The sequence below is a fragment of the Diorhabda carinulata genome, chromosome 3 (genome assembly GCF_026250575.1).
Source record: "Diorhabda carinulata isolate Delta chromosome 3, icDioCari1.1, whole genome shotgun sequence".
NCBI classification, from domain to species: Eukaryota; Metazoa; Arthropoda; class Insecta; order Coleoptera; family Chrysomelidae; genus Diorhabda; species Diorhabda carinulata.
The window spans coordinates 29,658,044-29,677,082 of NC_079462.1; the positions used below are offsets into that span (position 1 = coordinate 29,658,044).

Below are 19,039 nucleotides of genomic sequence, written 5' to 3' on the forward strand. Positions count from 1 at the left end.
GTCTAGGTCAGGATAGGTATTTGTTTCAATGCCAATACTCATTGGAGTCTTTTTTGCATCTAAGGGTCTTTTTTCCTTTACAAGTATTAACGTTATGAAATATTCATTATTGCAAAATTTCCAATTTATAAAATTTTAATATCGATCAAAAGATCTAATTGAATAGAATCTGAAAGCGAACGATATGTGTATCCATGTCGTTATGTTATTTGGAATTTGTGTAAAAAAGTACGTTTGAATGGAAATACCTGTATCTGTTTTTGAATATTGATGATCACAAAATTTGGACGCAATCTTCTATGTCAATCATATCCATACACGTTACAAATGCCTCTACATGGTTATTATTCACACGTGAATAGTCTTGCTCATTTCAAAATCTGAATAGGTTTTACGATTGATTGCCGACCAACCAAGTGAGAACAGATAATCCATAAAATACAAGAGTTCAATAGTACATTTTTTCCAAATTATTAGAACTTTTATATGTTCAGAAAAATATATTTTTATGATTTCAACTTCAAATTATTATTAATACTTTTATAACTATCATAATTATATTATATACTCAGTGAGATTTGAAATGCTTCAAATAAAAAGAAAAATTTGAGCATTCTGTGCTTACGTTAACCTAGTTCATAAAAACAAAGTTTGTCTTTCAATTTACGTCTGAAGTTATTCGAATACGGTAGTAGAAATATGAATATTTCGTGTATGGATGGATAAAGATGAAGGAACACGAAGTAGGATTAGAAATCGATTCTTACGCAAACGTCACTGTAGGAGAAAGTTCTCATCGTTTGACACATTTCTTGGTAGACGGAATTCTTGAAATAACGATCACTTATTTAGAAAGATAGAGCTGTTCATCGGAGAACTGTCACCTACTGATACGGAATCTGCCCAACCGAAGAATTTACTAATTGCTTTACCTGTATCAAGCCTAAATATTGTGCAAATTCCAAACTTGTCTTGGTATAATATCGTGCGTTTCGATGTGTTAATGTACTGCAATGGATGACGTAGGTGTGTGGGTAGTTAGAGATGAAAGGAATCAAAGAAGACCAATTAGATGTCGTTAAAGTAGTAAAACGTTCTCGTCATCTGACACTTCTCTTGATTCACGCTTTGTTATATTGAGGAATCGATTTTTCCAATGCTGCCACTCATTTATCCATAAAATACAACCCTACGTTATTGACGAGAATCCTGTTGAATGTTTTTTGAATATACTATAATATTTGTGACCTTGAGATCTCATTCCTATCCGCACACCATGTGTGCTTGAGCAGAGGAAAACGAATGAAGTGATATCGTATTGAGCGACAGATCTCGGCTCTGTCATTAAGTATTAAGCATTAAAGCCGTAAAAGGATTGGAATAACTGCGTGTTTCACCAACTAATTATATATGGTAACAATCATCATCACATTTGTTCTTTTTAAAAGCTGATTTTAATGTTTTTGGTTACCAAATTGAAAAATCAATAAAGTTATAAGGGTGACATGATGGGAAAGAGTCTGTACTATTCTCACCATCTTATAGTCGTTTGTACAGTTACTTTACGATGCTCAAGTTTTTTGTTGATGGCTAGATATGTAGAAGCAAGGTATTCAGCTAAAGGATAGCCAAAGGATCATTTTTTGTATACACGTCAATAAAAGTTAATAAAAAACATGTACAAGTAATCTTCTTATTTATATAATATCAAAAAATTAGTCGTACAGTTACTTTACGGTTTTTTGTTGATAGCTAGATATGTAGAACAAGGTATTCAGCTAAAGGGTAGCCAAAGGATCATTTTTTGTAGACACGTTAATAAAAATTAATAAAAAACATGTACAAGTAATCTTCTTACTCATATAATATCATTATATTATATATATATCAAATCCTTTATTAATTTTTTCCAGGATGTGACACCGCCACCGACTATGAAGTCATAAGGATTTTTCATTGTCAGCTGTTTTTATAGGCTTTTCTCATTTCCACCTCATCTTGCTTGTTGATAAAAAATAAATATTGGAAGCGAGGACTTCCTATTGTCGTTGGCGTCAAATGAAATAATAAGCTTTCTATATTACTTTCCAGTTTACACTTTCAAAATTTTCCATGATATTTTTATATGATGGTAACGTCAATCTATAATATCCTGAAAGATTAAAGATTGTATTAAAAAAGAGAAAATTGTAGGTTGAAAGAAACTGAGAATATTAATGAAAAAAGCATTTGTAGCTTCTAGAAAAATAGCAGAGATTTTATTACTAAATATTTCACACTTTGTTGTAAGATTTGTACAAGCGGCTAAATGCTACTACATACGCTCGTCCAACAACAAATTACCAAGAACCTAGATGAAAGATCACATGATCAACCGTTTAACGTTGCATCTGTAGGCAGTCGTTGACCAGCTTAGAATTTCAATCTTTTATGGGTACATGTTTCCTTCAATCCTCTTTGAACCGTTAGTAGACTATGCAATGTTGTATCTTCTATCCACGCCAATGATCTAACTAAAAAAAGTTTGAGTTAGGGACAAGTTTGAATTTTAAGTTGTTGAGATGAATATAAAAGTAATTCTGAAAATTACAGGAGTTAATTGAATTAAATATTTTCATACTCAGCAGATATAAAAAAATTTAACAAAAAAAAGATTTCCATCCGAGTTACGATTTTCACTAGATTTAGTCGGCTGCTTCAGCTCCAAATTTAATTAAATTCCTAATTATAATATTTGAAACCAAAAAGAATGAACGAGTGAACTATTTAACTTAAAATACAAGCTTGGTAGTGGAGAAATTCTGATATTTTCATAAGTATTATGATGAATATTCAATGTTACATTAAATATAGAGAGTGAGCAATGAATAATGTCAGTTTTTATATTTCGAAACGTCGCGTCGAGGCGTGTAAGCAGTGATTTAAAAGGTTTTGTCGGAGAAATATCCATGTTGAGTTAACCGAAATCGACGACAACAAGACGAACCACATACTATGAAAGTTACTTACTGAACTCCTACCACATCCAGCGTTTAGTTTGAATTTGCACCTTCAGTTTATACAGATCAATTGCGAAATTCTTGCGTGGGAAAATCTTAATCCAAAGGGGATGCAGGAAATGTCCAAAGAATGAATTTACCAAGGTCTCAAAGGGCGATTCGACCGGAAACAAACAATGTACTACGATTCGAAGCGTTCGCTTGCGTCGCTGCGAGGTAGCCGACTAAGGCCGCGGGTAAACAATTGACTTAGAGGCCGCAAAAACCGCTAGCTTTGGGTCGCGACTTGTTTCAGGTCACCAAAATAACTCTCTTTGAGTGTTATTTTGGTGATAGGTCACAAGAACGACTACTAATTAAGGCCGTGCAGCAATTCCCTCAGGTCGCAAAAACTAATGACCCTACGTAGCTTCTTTTTTATTGAAAATTTTTGACTTTGTATGTTTTATTTATATTTTATGTATATTTATTTAAACTGTTTTATACGGTAGGGTGAATTTATATACACGTTCATGTTCTCTATGACATCAGATTATTCACTGACTAAGATTACTTTACGCTCATTTATATTCAACATATTTCTAGATAATTCTGTTCTAGAATGCTGTAAACAAACGAAAAGTCCTTCTTAGAAAGTGTCTCCATAAAAATAGTCACAACACGATGTGAATAGCCTATGAAAACTTTACAAAGAGTAATTTCATCAAACTTTAGTATCATTAAGCATAGACGAAGTTGAGTATCTGCTTCACGGTCTATGTAAGTGAACGAGTTTGTAATAATATGATATTCTAACTATTTTGTTTGAGTCTTAGCATTCTGAAAACAACACACAAAACATGTTTGATCCACTTTCATTGACCGTTTAGGTTTTGCGGTAATGAAACAAATAACCAAATAAACGTACTTGAAAATTCTGTAATATATTTTCTTTATGCCCGAAATTATTTTAGAGTTACAGGTTACAGGTTTTGAAATTTTTCTCTTATAGGTCCGTTTTTATTTCACTATGTTTTATCATAATTTCAACGTGATACATTGACTATATTATTTTATAACATAATCCTTCACACGCCTCTGTTTGCAATGGAATTAGGAGAGTCAGTTGGTCGGTAACTCCTTTTCAACCAAAATTCGTATTAAGTGCTCTTCTATTTAGCTTACAGATGTGTACGGTTAGATGCAAGTGAGTACTCAAAATGTTTAGGATTATAAAATCAATTGAACAGTTTCTCTAATAAACATTGAGTTGAGAAAGGGTTGTTATAGAGGTAAATTATATTATACGAAATAATAACAAGGACAGACAAGATAAGCTAGGTTATATAAATCACGAATAGAGTTGAGCGAAAATTTGAGTTATTTTAAATTGACATAAAATCAGAAAACAGGAAATAATTAACGAAACAATCTTTGGTAATAATAATTGGAATCAAATGAGATCTCTCATTATGAATAAGATTCCTTAGAAATTATAACACATCCAATAAAAAATATAGATCAAAAACAACATAACAACATAGAACAAGTTAATTGTTATGTTGTTCGTACATTTGTAAAATAATTTAAACACATAAAAACAAAAGTGATATGACGATGAAAGTGTGTTAATTACATTCTATCTATTACAAAGTTTGACTTGAAAAAACAATTGAAATTGTCACAATTCTCATACAAAGAAAATAATTTCACTTTTCCCTTACAATTAAATTAATTTCTTGGAAAGAATTCGAAATTCTCTGTTTATATAGAGAGACTTTACGACCACCATTTACTTGACTAATGTTTTAGGTTTTTCTTTCAACTATCAACTATATCTCAGTATAAGTTCTTCGCTTTTTAGTATATGCCCATTGTTTTGTTGGAGAAATTTCATATTCATCTACACTTTAGTCTAATTAAATTATTCGTTTTCGAGGGTACTGATTCAAAAGAAATTGTTATTATATTATTTTCTCCACTTCGCTTGAAAGGTCAACAAACGTATTAAGAGAAAAGAATGTTTTAAAAATTCATTCTGTGACCAACAATCAAAATATCCCAGATTCCTTGCTTCAGCAGGCGTTAATAACGAAGCAGACTGATAATGTTTATGTAGAAAGCGCAATTGTTGTATGCTTTTGGATATATATCACTCGATATTCTAATTTGGCTAAGAAATTGGTTCCTTGAACAGTAATTATGTTTTTATTATAAACAGAATTCTGCTGTTCCACAATATGGAATGGTCGATAAATTTTTCAGGAATGTGAAAGGAAAGTTTAGCTAATTTAACTGACGTATTGAGAGAACAGAATGTATTAAAAATTAATTCTGTGACCAACAATCAAAATATTCCAGATTTCTTGCTTCAGCTGGTGTTAATAACGAAGCAGACTGATAATTTTTATATAGAAAGCGCAATTGTTGTATATTATTGGATATTCATCATTTAATATTCTGATTTGGATAAGAGATTGGTAAATTATAATCAGAATTCTTCTGTTCAATAATATGGAATCATCAATAAATTCTTCACGAATGTGAAAGGCGAGTTTGGTTCATTCAACTGACGTATTAAAAGAAAAGAATGTTTCAAAATTTTATTTTTAAATGGAATATTCTACACATAGCTTCCAATACTTTATAATTAGTATTTTAATTGCATTTTGTAATATTGAATATTGACGTACATCGAAAGTGACTAATTTTGAAGCCAGAAATTTCCAACATTTGTTGAATATTAAAATTTTGCTTTTATACAAACGATACACATTATATACACTACCAGAATATACAAATATAATTCCAATTTCTTTTTCGCTTTTTTGATTTCCGCTAAACTGAATACTGAGGAGAATAAACACAACCTAAGCAACTTAAAAAATAATATCAATCATATTCCATCTTTGCCTCTCGACTTGAAAGGTGTAATTCCAAAGAAAGCAAACAGTTTTTTGTTTAGTTTTTTGATACATTGAGTTCATGTGTGAGGTTATTGAATTGAAATGTTTTGTTCAAGTTTTTCTATAATATAGTGAATTATTAGAAACACTTACGTGTGGTACATAATAATTTTCAGGAGATTCATGGAAATCATATGAATATCACCTTTCAAAGAAAAATGAATTTCAATTTTGATAGAAAATACCTAGCCTTAAGGAAATTTATATAATTAATTGCCTTCTTTTTTATCTCCATGTCTTTCAGATGTCACTCATAATTTCTCTTGTGCTTATCCCTCAGTTTATGGCTATTCTTTGGTGTTCATAATATTTCCATATTAATTCAACTGCCGTTTTTTATTTTATGGATGTTTTCCTCTTTATTCTCTTCATGTGTTTGGAATCGATTATGAAATCAATCATTTATCTCATCCTAAGCCTAAGCCTAAACTGTGAAACATCGACGACATACATTATCGTGATGAAACATCCACTCGTGAATATTGACAAACTTAAGAACTGCCAGTAACATTTTGTGGTATACTAGTTGGCAAAAACTGAACTAGGATCTTACAAGCTTAATTGTTTCCAACAGTAACTGAAGAAAGGGGCCTACAAGCATCTACCTCATGACTATAATGGCAACCCGCTTAAATTAGTCCTCAAGTTTGAGCCAAACAAATTCGTCTGAAATTTTTGCAATTTGTTTTGTACCTTTTGTAACCATAAATTCCATATTTTCATCAGCTTTCCAACCTTTATATCATCATGGTTTTCTTTATATTGAGAGATTTCGTCCATTTTTAAACATTCACAGCTTTAAACAGAAACACTTCCCTGCAACACAGCTCCCTTCATAAAAATGTAACCTTAAATTCCATGTGGATCATCTCAAATTCACTGGTGGTGTTAAAAAAATGACCCCAATCCTATTTAATTATGAAATCCAATCATGAATAATTCTAACTGTTTCTTCTTATTATAGAGCATTTAAATTCAATTATAGAAATAGGTCCGGTCAAATTCTGAAACACACCTTGATTCAGTTATAATCTACTGTTGCATTGAAAATCAACATGTGTCCGTTCGTCCACCTCCACTGATTAGTAGGAAACAGAATGATATAGCTGTTGAATCCTCTGAAAGTTTAGATTGGGTTAACGGGACATCACGTCCGTTCTTATATTGTCAATTTGAATAGTCAATAACGGAGAGAGTTGTTTGAATACGACACAGAAACTAGTAATTAGAAGAAATAACTTATTGTATTTTGCATTTAAATACTTAATAACACCCTTTAACATAAAATAATATATCTTCTCTTTCAACACGTCAAAGAATATATTGCAATCACCTAGAATTGAAATTTGAGTTGAATGTAGAAGTCTTGATATCTACCCTCAAAAGAAAACGTTCTGTGATTATAATATCCACGGTGGAAGTTATAACGCTTATTTTTTTAAATCAATATAGTTCAAAATAGGAGGCAATCCCTAAGGAGTTCTCGGCCTCAAAGTAGAGCTCAAAATTTCCAAAAAAATTATTCTCTACAAAAATAAGTAATTAGGGGTAACCTAACCTTCAAATTTCACAAAAGTTTTTATCTGTCAGGTGATTTGAAATTCAATCCTAAACCTTTTTTACTACTACAAACACATGTTTTCAATGATGTTATTTCAAAAGTTACAGAAAAGTTAAGTGACATGAACTTATACATCGAATTTGACAATTTGTGATTCAGTAATTGAATTGTTTGAATTATTTTTAAATCGGGGGAAAATTCTGATCTAGCGAGCAAATGGAGGAGGCTTCGTAATCGGGTGGTTCCACATAGAGAAACATTTTACAATGTCGAAAGACGGGGTTAAGACATAGGAAAGTTTTTTAGTGTTAATTGGACTTCCATTAAGACCAACGGCATAATAGCACTCTTGATATGCTACCAATATCAAGAGTAGCATATCAAGATTATCTGTATGAGGATGGTCCCACCCACCCCAACAAAAAAAAAAAACACCAATATTTTAGAAAGAAATATATATTTTTCAACGTAATCTCCTTTTAGTTCCATACACTTTTCCCTTCGATGTTCAATAAGTTCGATATCTTGTTTATAATAAAAATCGTCAAGCTCCACAAAATAGCCATTAACTGCCAGCATAACCTCTTCATTGTTGGAAAATGTTTAACCAACGACCCATTTTGTCAAGTTTGGGGACAGAATATAATCCAAGAGAGATAGGTTGCATGAGGTAGCAATCTTTAAACTTGAAACATATGATGTATAGATATAGATTGTGTACTTTCTAATACAGTGGTATTAGGACATTATTTACTCCATCCATATCATGCCCAAAAAGTACAAGAGTTGTTACCTCAAGACTTGATAGATGGAAGCCTCCATATAATAAAATAAAATGTTTGGTTCGCCCATATTGATCATTAATTCATTGGACATGTTATTTTACAAAACCGGCTAACTGGAGATCAACAAAATACTACTCCGGACTCATTTGACGATTTGTCATTACTATTGGGATTGAAATATTGGTTTATGTATAATGAAGCACCACATAATTCAATAGAAAGACTTCTTGAAACGCCAGGTTTCATATAAGTGAATTAGGCAAGGTAAAAGTTGTCTTCCATATTAACCTCCCCGAGAGTCTATCCATTCATCCGCAGTTGATTATAGTAAAGAATTGTGGGATTGCATTGATTCGTCATTTTTTGAAAATGACCAAGTTTTATAAACAATTACACGAGTGAGGAAAGTTTTAGAATTGAATTCTCTATGTTATCAGAGTAAACTAATAAATGGTAAACTTCTGGAAACCCCGCCTTCTACTTGCTATCGCCTAATGCTCTGAACAGTTGCATACGATGTACCAGATACAAAGAAATAAGTATAAAGTATAAAAGTAAACTGGACCCAATCATCTTATTTTGGGCTTCCCTTTACGCCTCTGTTTTACATCGGTTCCTATTCAGGAGACTCTATCCATACATCCATTCTTAGTAAATAATTTGTTGCTATTACTATATATTTATATGAAAAATGTTTCATATCAACTAACATCCACAATGAATTTTCATTAAATTGAATCTCATATGATAATATATGGTTTATATAGAAATTAAACCCCGTTTGATCTTCGGTGCGCGGTTCTTTGAGATTTAGTAATAGCCTTATATAGAAAAGCGTGAAAGCAATATATAACTTCAAAAAGAAATTCATTTAATATGATATTCTAATAAATGATCAACTATTCAATTTTCTCGAAATAAGCTGCATGAAGTAGACGTCGCAAGTTAAAGTATTTTCTCAAATGGGAAAGTTTGTAATAGGATTTAACAAAAAATGCAAAATATATGATGACAAGGAATGATTTAATTTGAAGAAGTAGAAGAGACTCGATTTTCTTTTGATTTATGTGGAAAATATTATTTGAATACGGACATAAAGGGTAATTTGGTGTGGCCGTATCAATATCTATCTTTTGCACAAAGCTTTCTGTTATTTTCTTAATCGAGGAAGGTCAAATTCAATAGTTTATATACTACTATAAATATGTTGCAATTTTAGGGAGCTCTATGCCTCAAAGGAATGGTATTGGAAAACAGAATTATTTCTTTTTCTGATTCCATATGAATAATTTAGAACTTACGAGCGAAAGATTAATTTGTGTAATGTTGTAGGAATCGCTCACAGCTCTACACCTTGTTATATTGGATCTTTACTGTTTTCTTGGTTTATAAAATATAGAGAGATATATTAATTTCCATCGACATAATTAGAAATTGAATCATCACAATATTAATTGATACATATGAGATTGATTGCGTCTGTCAACAATCCAACTACATGTACCAAAGGTGAAGGTGGTTAAGATATCTAGAAGGTCTCTAGAGAATCTTCCTAATCCATCAACTTCTATTACAATCTTGCATATTCACGAGAGACATGTTTCTCTGCGTTTCAATATGAGTGAGTGGTTTTGAAAACAACTTGCTTCAATTCCCTATGCAGTGCTTAGAGTTAATCATTGCTTTAAAAAGCTTATATCACTTGGACATATTCAAGGTATCCACAAAAATCCTTTTTTTATTGTTATACTAATGGATTCAGGCAACGAGGCTTTATATAAAAGCTTTATTATAAAGGACACAAGGTAAATGACTGGAATAGAGAATTACGATAGAAGGATTTTTGGGAATAAGCTTAGAAAGAACTTTGAAAACAAATGCAAACTGCGAAAGAATAGTACATATACGAGGTTTGCTACTTGACATTTTTAATAGTGAACGTACTCAGAACTTGTTGTCGTATGAGTGATGTTTGACATATATACAGATACCAACGTGTTTAACTGGTTTTCCGAATTCAATCGTAGTCGCACTTCACTACAGGATTAATTTCATGAAGGTCGTCTCAAATCGGCTGCTGGGGAACATCGATGCTGGGCGTAAAGTGATATTGCAAGATCGTCATACGACATACCGTGTGATTGAGGCATTAGTTCCACTCGCACTCATTCAAAATTGTATGAGCATTTGGATGTCAAAAAGATTTATTCGCGTTGGATACCTCATAATGTGACAATCGCTTAAAAAAGCCCTTGTCAATTGGTGCAAAGAATGAGCTCGAAACTGAAAATCAATCGACTGTATGGGTCTTTCATGACGAGCCAAATTCAATAAAAGTTGTTTGCGCACGAAGCAGTTCGAGGCAAATGGTCACTTGTTTCTTCGGAATAACTGGTCATGGCGCTACCTTTCCATTTTGAATGATACACCAGCGTTTCTTCGCCAGAATTGTTCGACAAAATCAGGGAAATCAATGGCAGAAGACAAATCATTTTCCACCAGGACAATGAGAATTCTCAATCTAACACATTAGTTCAAACGATAACATAGATCTTGTATCTTGTATTACCAAACATCCCAAGATTTTATCTTATTCTCACAGATCAAAAATAAATTGCGAGGTGAATGTTTTTCTACACCTGAAGAAGCGGCCGATGCTTTAAAATCACATGTTTTGGAGGTACCTCAATAGTTCAAACGCATGCAAAAGTGTATTCAACTCAATGGAGTATATTTGGAAAAAATAAATTAAAGTATCTCAAAACTTAAGTCGCAAGCTCTATATTATATGTCATGAATTAAAGAGCAAGTTTTTCTATGTTATTCACTAAATTGGATGATAAATCTTAAGAATACAAAGAAATTACCTGTTATATACCTCATGCTATGATTATTGTCAAGATAATTATGAAGGAATGAATATCCGATGTTTAGAAAGTGAGACAAATGGGCACAACAATATTTAAAGACGCAGAAAGACTAAATTAAGATACAAAGTATCAAAAAACAAACAATCGGAAGAATGATTCCAATAAAATAATTTCAATTAGTTATGAACAAAAATTATAAGAAACTTATCTGCAAGAAAGTTAGTTTAGCAAATCTTGTCACCTCGAAAACTCATGTGTACCATTTTTTAAGGCAAAAAAGACAATTTGCTGATTGATTTCGTATCACGAGGTCAAACAATCAATGCACATGTTTATTATGAAATTATTAATAAATTAAACCACTGCCAAAAGGCGATGTTTTTAATAAGATAATGCCGGATACTGCAAACGAGACAAAAAACTCTCTTTTTACACCTAAAATATTTTTTTGTTGGTAAACACTTCAACTTTGACGACGAGCTGAAAGAACATGTTACCACATAGTTGAAAACACTTCTATGAAGAAGGTTGCTGAAAACTTGTTCCATGCTATGGCCACAAAATTTCGGAAACTATGTGAAAAATTAGTTCAACAGCTGTAGATTTTCCTACATTTTCCTAAATATTTTTTCTGCATCTGTCCACTTTTTTTATATTACCAAACAGAATTACTTTGTGTATATTCCTCGTAATTATACGGCTTTTTCTGATGATACTAAAAATAAGTAAACAGTCAAAATCTCCACTCAGAGTCCTTCAAGTAAAAATAGATAATGTATAGTATTTTAAAAAAAATGACCAAACGATACCAGCTTCTAATTACTGATTTATTGTCATTTGGAACACTAAAAACACGTGTTTTGATATTATCATCATATTGTTGGAATGGATTAGTTATTAAAATGGTTATAGGTATTTACTCATGATAATCAAATTAGTACCTCTTATGACTTCATAGAAATTATAATTGAAACTGATTGCTTTAAGCTCCAATAATTCATTAATATATAACCAGTTTTAGAGCTAAAGCTTCGAGATAGATAATTGAAAGATAAGGATCTGGAAGGGAAATGGCCTATGGTAAAGCTTTGGCTACTATTCGAGCTTTTTAAAGGGACATGAAGGATTGGGGATAGATAGGAAAATCGATGGGATTAGAGAATTTCATCATCTTATCTGTTCCGCATTCTTAGTTTCACAAGTGACCAAGATCACATTCTATTCAGCTTAACGTGCATTTTTTGTTGTGGAAATTAGCACAAGCTACAAATATTCATAATAGTTAGCTACAACAGTTACAAATACTTTAAATAATTAATCTTATAACTGGTCTTCTTTAAGAAAACGAATGATTAGGTTTATTATTTGAATTTGTGTTTATAATAAAGCAATGTTGAATTGGATTGGGTAGAGTGGATTTTTGGATTGTTTTTTACTTATATTCTTACTATTAGTTTCTGATAGTTCTCCTGTTAGATTAAAAGTCTTCATAGATTCGGATATATCATTTGTGAATATATAGATGCAGCAATCGCTACTATTGTTACCAGTATATATATTAAAAAGGTGGTAACAAAAAATTTTGAGATATTAGTTAATAAATAACATGTATGTCTTCAGGTAACGCATGATTATTATCAAATACACTTTTTTTCTGTCATTACGTTAAATTGGTTTGAAGAAACTTCGTCGTCTGTCTGCAAAGGTTGCTATGAATGTATTGTTTATGCTTGGAAAGTCTGTTATGGATATCAGATACAGAAATGGGCCTAGAACGCTACTCTGAGGTACTCCAGATTCTATCATATGGTGTTTTGAGTAGGTATCTAGTTTGTCGAACGTTTGCTGTATGTCGAGAAATACTCCTTTTTTTACTTCGGGTTGTTGTAATTATGTTAACTGTGACATTGTTGAATTGTGGAGTGATTACGTCTGAAACCGAATTGGTATGAGTTCGTTTATGGGAACAACTGTTTTGGATTTTACGTAAAAGTAGTCTGTCTAGTACCTTTGACATTATTAAGAGTAGGCTTATGAGGCGATATGAACTAAGCTAAGAAAACAATAATGGATGAAAAATATTAGTGTTATTGTGAAACAGGCGTGGGGCGCTTTGGTCCATTTTTCTAGTATATCGAGTGTCTTACGCTTTATTCACAATAATACGAGTATTTTCCATTTATTATTGTTTTAAGATTATTTTAAAAATCATTGGAATCAGAATAACAAACTACTCTACACATTGGTCTCGCTGTGAGGCTACAGAAAATATAAACTATTTTAATAGATTTAACTTTCTCCATAAACATCGCAAATGAAATCAGAATTTTTTATTTTTCGATGTTTCCACATTTATTGAGGTACACTATAAATGTAGGATGTGAGGAAACTTTTATTGTGTAGCCATTTACTCGACTGGATAAAAACAGGTCATTATTTGCCATTTCTAATGAGCTAGTCACATTGCAGAATTTCTTAAAGGACATGCCATAGCGCTAGGAAATTCATAACCATCTCATTCTGTTTGAATCAATCTTCTTTCAAGTGCTTCAATATTATCGACTCTTCCATATATAATAATTGAATCATATCGTATATGAATATAATATTTTCATCCAGAAATAACGTTTTTCAAATAGTATTAAGTGTACCATACTCATACTAACAAATGATATAACTTTAGGATTGTCTGCTAGTAAAGACTCATCTGAATTATTGAAAATGAAATATTAAATTTTCTACGGCTATTTTTTCAGTTCCGTTTTCATCAGATTCATATTTCTTTCATCTAACTTCTATACTAATACCCCACCTATTTCAATTAATGAACCAATGGCAATTTTCGCGAATTTTTCCCATTTATCATTCCGTCAACAATGACGCTGTTGTTCAATTTCATTTATCCCTCACATTATGTTTCAAAATCACGCTAGACTCTCTTTAGTAATGATAATTGTTGTGAAAAAACACAAAGAGATTTGTTTATCGATTGTTCGAAGGGAATAATTGAAATGTATTAATAATTACCTTTGAGCTTCTTTCTATTTACCAGCAAAGCTTTACAAATGCTCAATATTTCCCTAATGATATATTAATGAGTAATATCACCTTTTATATAAATTCCGAGAAAAAATTTCATCCATTATTAAAATGGAAGGATAAAGTTATAAAAAATGCCAATTAGATATTTTTGCGTGCACAATATAAAGAAACATTGATACTGATACTGATTTTCGGGTCCGTCCGTATTTCAAATGAGCTATGTGCTCTTTAAACCTGGCAATAATGGATCTCTTAGTTTACCCAATATATTTTCGCTCACAATCACCACAGCTAATTTCATATATACCACTCTTTTCCAGATTTGATGTTTTATCCTTAGGATTGTCCAGGATTGTAATCAGGTATTACCCATCACGCTGCCAGTCACAATCATGATATAAATATTAATAATGTAGAATTGTTGAAAAATGTATCCAATAATAAATTGTTGTGAATTAATTTTCGTGGGAGAAAGTCTATTTGTGGGAAAATTTAGTATAAAACAGGTAAGTTAAGTCATTAGATTTTAGTATACCTTCAGTTTCTGAAGACGATAACTTGTTTATCGAAACGCGCGCCATACAATGTAATTATGAGTGTTGGTGCAGTGGTGGTGTAAACAGTATATTGAGTGTGAATATCGTCAACCGTTCCAGAAATTCCAACTTATTTTATGGCAGAACTCTAGTTTTTATCAAGATCTCTATGGTTTAACCGAGTCATAAAGAGAGAATAGAATTACAAAAATGAAAATGAGCTACTTCAATGAGTGTGGAAAATTTGAAGAAAGTATATTCTTTTTGAACGAAAATAATTACAACTTAATTTCACAAGAATAATGGTGTTTATTTAAAGTCGATAGGATTAGTATTAACAAACTTATAAAGTTTAGAATTCTGGAAATATTTTATACCGCCTGAGATACATTCTAAATAGGTACTACGTCATTAGCGCCGTTTTTGTAGGCCAGATGGACAAAATACTACTGACTAAAGTGCTATTTTGATGACAAAGAGTTGATTTATTAGGAAAATGGAGCAGGGGGATTTTCGTCGGTCTTCTGATAACTTTCCCCAAATAAATTACCCTGCAATGTACACTTATTTTGCCTATTCATAACGATTTTATTACTGTTAAAATAAGCGAGGTAAACTAAATGAACAGACAGATCGATAGAATGACATATTAATGGATCAATAACAGGATTTTATGTGCATGGAATCTCTTAATTTTGAGATACCAATATTAAAATTAAAAAAATATTTTATTTGGAGCAAATTCGTCTTCTATTTTGTTGAGGTTGCGGTGTTCGAGAAATACTGTTATTTTGATTAATACTGATAACCAGAATTTCAAAGAACTAAAAATTGGAATTTAATACAAATAGTATTTGGCTACGATATAAATCCAGCTCCAAAAGAAACAAAATGTTCAGGTAGAACCGTCATCTTCTGGAGCTGCAACAGGCTCCTATAGAGCTAGACCTCGTATAATTCAGATGTCTAGATGACGTTAAAGCTAGAAAAGGAATTTCATAATCTTAGGTTGCCATCAACCAAGTACAGAAAAGTCCGTCACTGAAACGGTTCACAAATGATAGTCGTTTGAAACGAAAAAAACAGAATCGTTTTGTATAACGTAATATAATGTATAACCTAATATAATCTATTTTAAGAATAGTCTTCTTCTTTTCGACAAAAAGAATCAAGAAAGGGGAATAAACAAATAGATTTCCTTTTTTCTGTTCCTGTAAATATTTCAAATAACTATTGTATCTTTAATCATCCAGTAGTTTGTTTCCTTCTAGCTTGTACTAATTTTATTTAGATTGTATCAAGATTTTTATCTGAAGCTGATTATAGCCACCAATCCCGTTATAGTATTCCATTGTTCTCGAGATTTTTTTATTTCGGTTCGGAATTTTCATTCGTTGAGAAATTCCCCTGCGGATGAATTAAAAGAAGAGATTCAGGAAGATAGACTTCATCCCCGCGATTAGCATGAAAATGCAAAATAATTCAGCCGTAACTTTGAACAGAGATGGAAAATTCGTTATATATTCTTGCTGTGATATATCTACCTATAAAAGCGTACAATAAATATGAAAACAGCTTATTAGAAAGTCGATTAACCAGTATTTTATTAAAGGTTTAATATTATAGAAGCCAAGAGAAAATCAGTAATTATTTCACTAAATAGATAAGTCGATTTGATTTGTTTCAATAAGTATTATACCGATGCAACACAGACAAATTCATTATAGAGCAACATATCAACTAATCTTTTAAGTTTTAAGTAGTTGAGGAAAGTTTTTTCGGTTCCTTCCTTTTTTTCTCTAGCTCTGAATGTTTTTCTCTCTAAGGTCTTCTTCCACTACTTTGCTCTACTGTTTTTATGGTCTACCTCTTTTTCTCTTGCCTTTTGGTATGTTCCATGCAACTCGTTTCAAGAGTCTGTCTTCGTATGAATGTCATGGCTCCAAAAATTCTTCTTAGTATTTTTCTCTACCAGATTTTTAATTTCTGTTTAGTTTCTTTCGTCATTATCTAGGTTTCACAGGCGTATGTCACGTAGGGTCTTCTCAGATTTACTTAAAAGGTTAGAAAAAGATCTGCTTTAAAAAGGACCCGATTTAAGTCTATGGAAGCGGTAAAGCAAAAAACGGTAGAGCTCCTAAAGGCGTTCACCAAAGAAGACTTCCAGCACTGCTTCGATCAATAGAAAAAACATATGGAAAGGTGAGTGGCGATAAGAGGGGATTATGTTGAAGGGGGGCATTCGAATGTTTGATAATATTTATAATAAAACCATTTTTCGTAACCAGTATCGTTATTTAATAGCCATTTAATTATATTAATCCGTAATTTGAAATAAATCTTGGCATTTAAGTAAAAATTTGACCTAAGTACTGTTAATGATAATACGGCTAAAGTCTTAAATTTCGGATTCAGTTCATTGAAAATGTAGAGTTGAACAGCTGTTTTTCAAGGATATACAAGAACTCTCAAATAGAGTTCCTATTTAAATTTTTCAGTTATTTACAATATACATCTCTCTATTTTATTCATGTGTGGTTAGATCTGTCTTATTTTCTTTTAATATAAATGACAAATTCAACTTGTAACTGTTTAATTATTACTATTTTATTTAACCAACAATGAACTGACACTGTGGAAATCTAATTAAACATTTAATGTATGTCGTGAAATACGAAGGGTGAAGGTTTCAGTGAAGTTCACAGATATAATTATATAACATTGTTCGCAGTATTTTTGTGGCTGACAGTTAATGTTAGTAGATAAGTGATATTAAAGCGTTTCCAGCCTCTATATAATTTCTAATTCAATAACTGTCAAAAAATAAAAAAAGGTGAACTGAAATTAATCATTTACTTTTTAATCTTCTTTTTGATAGAAAATGAAGTAAATTAAGATCGAAAATAAACAACGCATTAATAAAATGTGTAAGGGGTGTGTAAGAGTATCTCGACTTTAGTCTGCGATGTCCAAAATATTGACATGTTAGTTGATACTTAATACTCAATTTTTAATAAATAAAGTTCAAAAGAATTTCATCTAGCACCTAAATATTTAAAGCTATTAATCTTTTCAAAATATTACAATATTTAGAATTTGTTATAGCTCACTGTAAACTAAACTTTGCGTTTCCTTTTATTTTTAACTTTCTGTTGTGCCCAATGCGAAATATTGTCCCAATATTAACTAAACAAATGTTTTCATTCTTGATATAATTGTCAATAAACAATAATTTTAATAACAATATTTTAACGGATCTATTCTTAGAAAATGTACTGTTTCCTTTAGAGACTAGAAAATAATAGAAAACTACCCCTAAAAGTTATTCTTTTCGAAAATGCTTTTTTCTAGGATAATTAGAAAGAAAATAATTAACTTGTTTGCATATAACTATAATGCATATACTTCAAGAAGAAATACTAGGAAATTTTATAGAAAAATTCAATTCCCAATAATTTCAATATTTCTTCATATTTTTTTATACTATAGAGATTTTTTTGGAAAGTGATTTTCATTCTATGTTCACGAAGTTGAGGCAGTATATTGTAAATATATAAGCACCGAAACGTGAAGAATCTATCAGTTTCACATAGTTATCTGAGGAATCTGCTGTTGAGAGTAAAGTAAAAATTTGTTGTCGTGGATACTAACGGACAAACGATGAAGTTAAATAGTTAATAAACTATTAATGTTATAAATTGAGGGCGTTTTAAATTTCACTTTTCGCTCTTTGAATCACTGTAGACGTCAAAAACGTTATGATATTTGTAAAACCGAGTTAAATCATAAAGTAAGATTTGAACCCGCGACCAACTAACTAAGAGGTGGCCATCGACGTATTTTTGTTTTAAATTATTGATCATTGATGGATTTGGTCAATTATTTTGAAGTTCTCCAATGAAAAGGAATGTCAACAATCAACTGGCAATAGTGAAAGGGACTCCATAGAGGAAATACGAACTGAAGCGATGAAATCATTAAAGGTTAGCAGTTATTCGAATGGAATGATATAGAAAAAACGATATTTTCTTAAAATATTCTCCATTAAAATCAATACTTTTTTGCATTTGCATTTGAATCCAAAGTCAAGCATTTATTCCATTCCAATTGAGGATTGTTTTTTTGAGCTGATATGTGATGTCGCATTATCTTGATAGAAAGTGATTCGTTTTCTGCGATTGGTTTTCCTGATTTTTTCCAACACTTTTGACAAAAATTGCTTGTGTATCATTCAGAAATGACTGTTCTACTTTGCTCTACGTACGCGAACACCTTTTGTTGGATTTATCCTCGTCTTGAAA

General features: G+C 31.3%; 1 protein-coding gene across 4 annotated transcripts in view; it reads left to right on the top strand.

The window, feature by feature from the left end:
• LOC130891242 (5-hydroxytryptamine receptor 1-like) overlaps positions 1 to 19,039 on the top strand; it is a 309,855-nt gene that overhangs the window by 135,318 nt on the left and 155,498 nt on the right. The gene's annotated exons all lie outside the window — the stretch shown is intronic.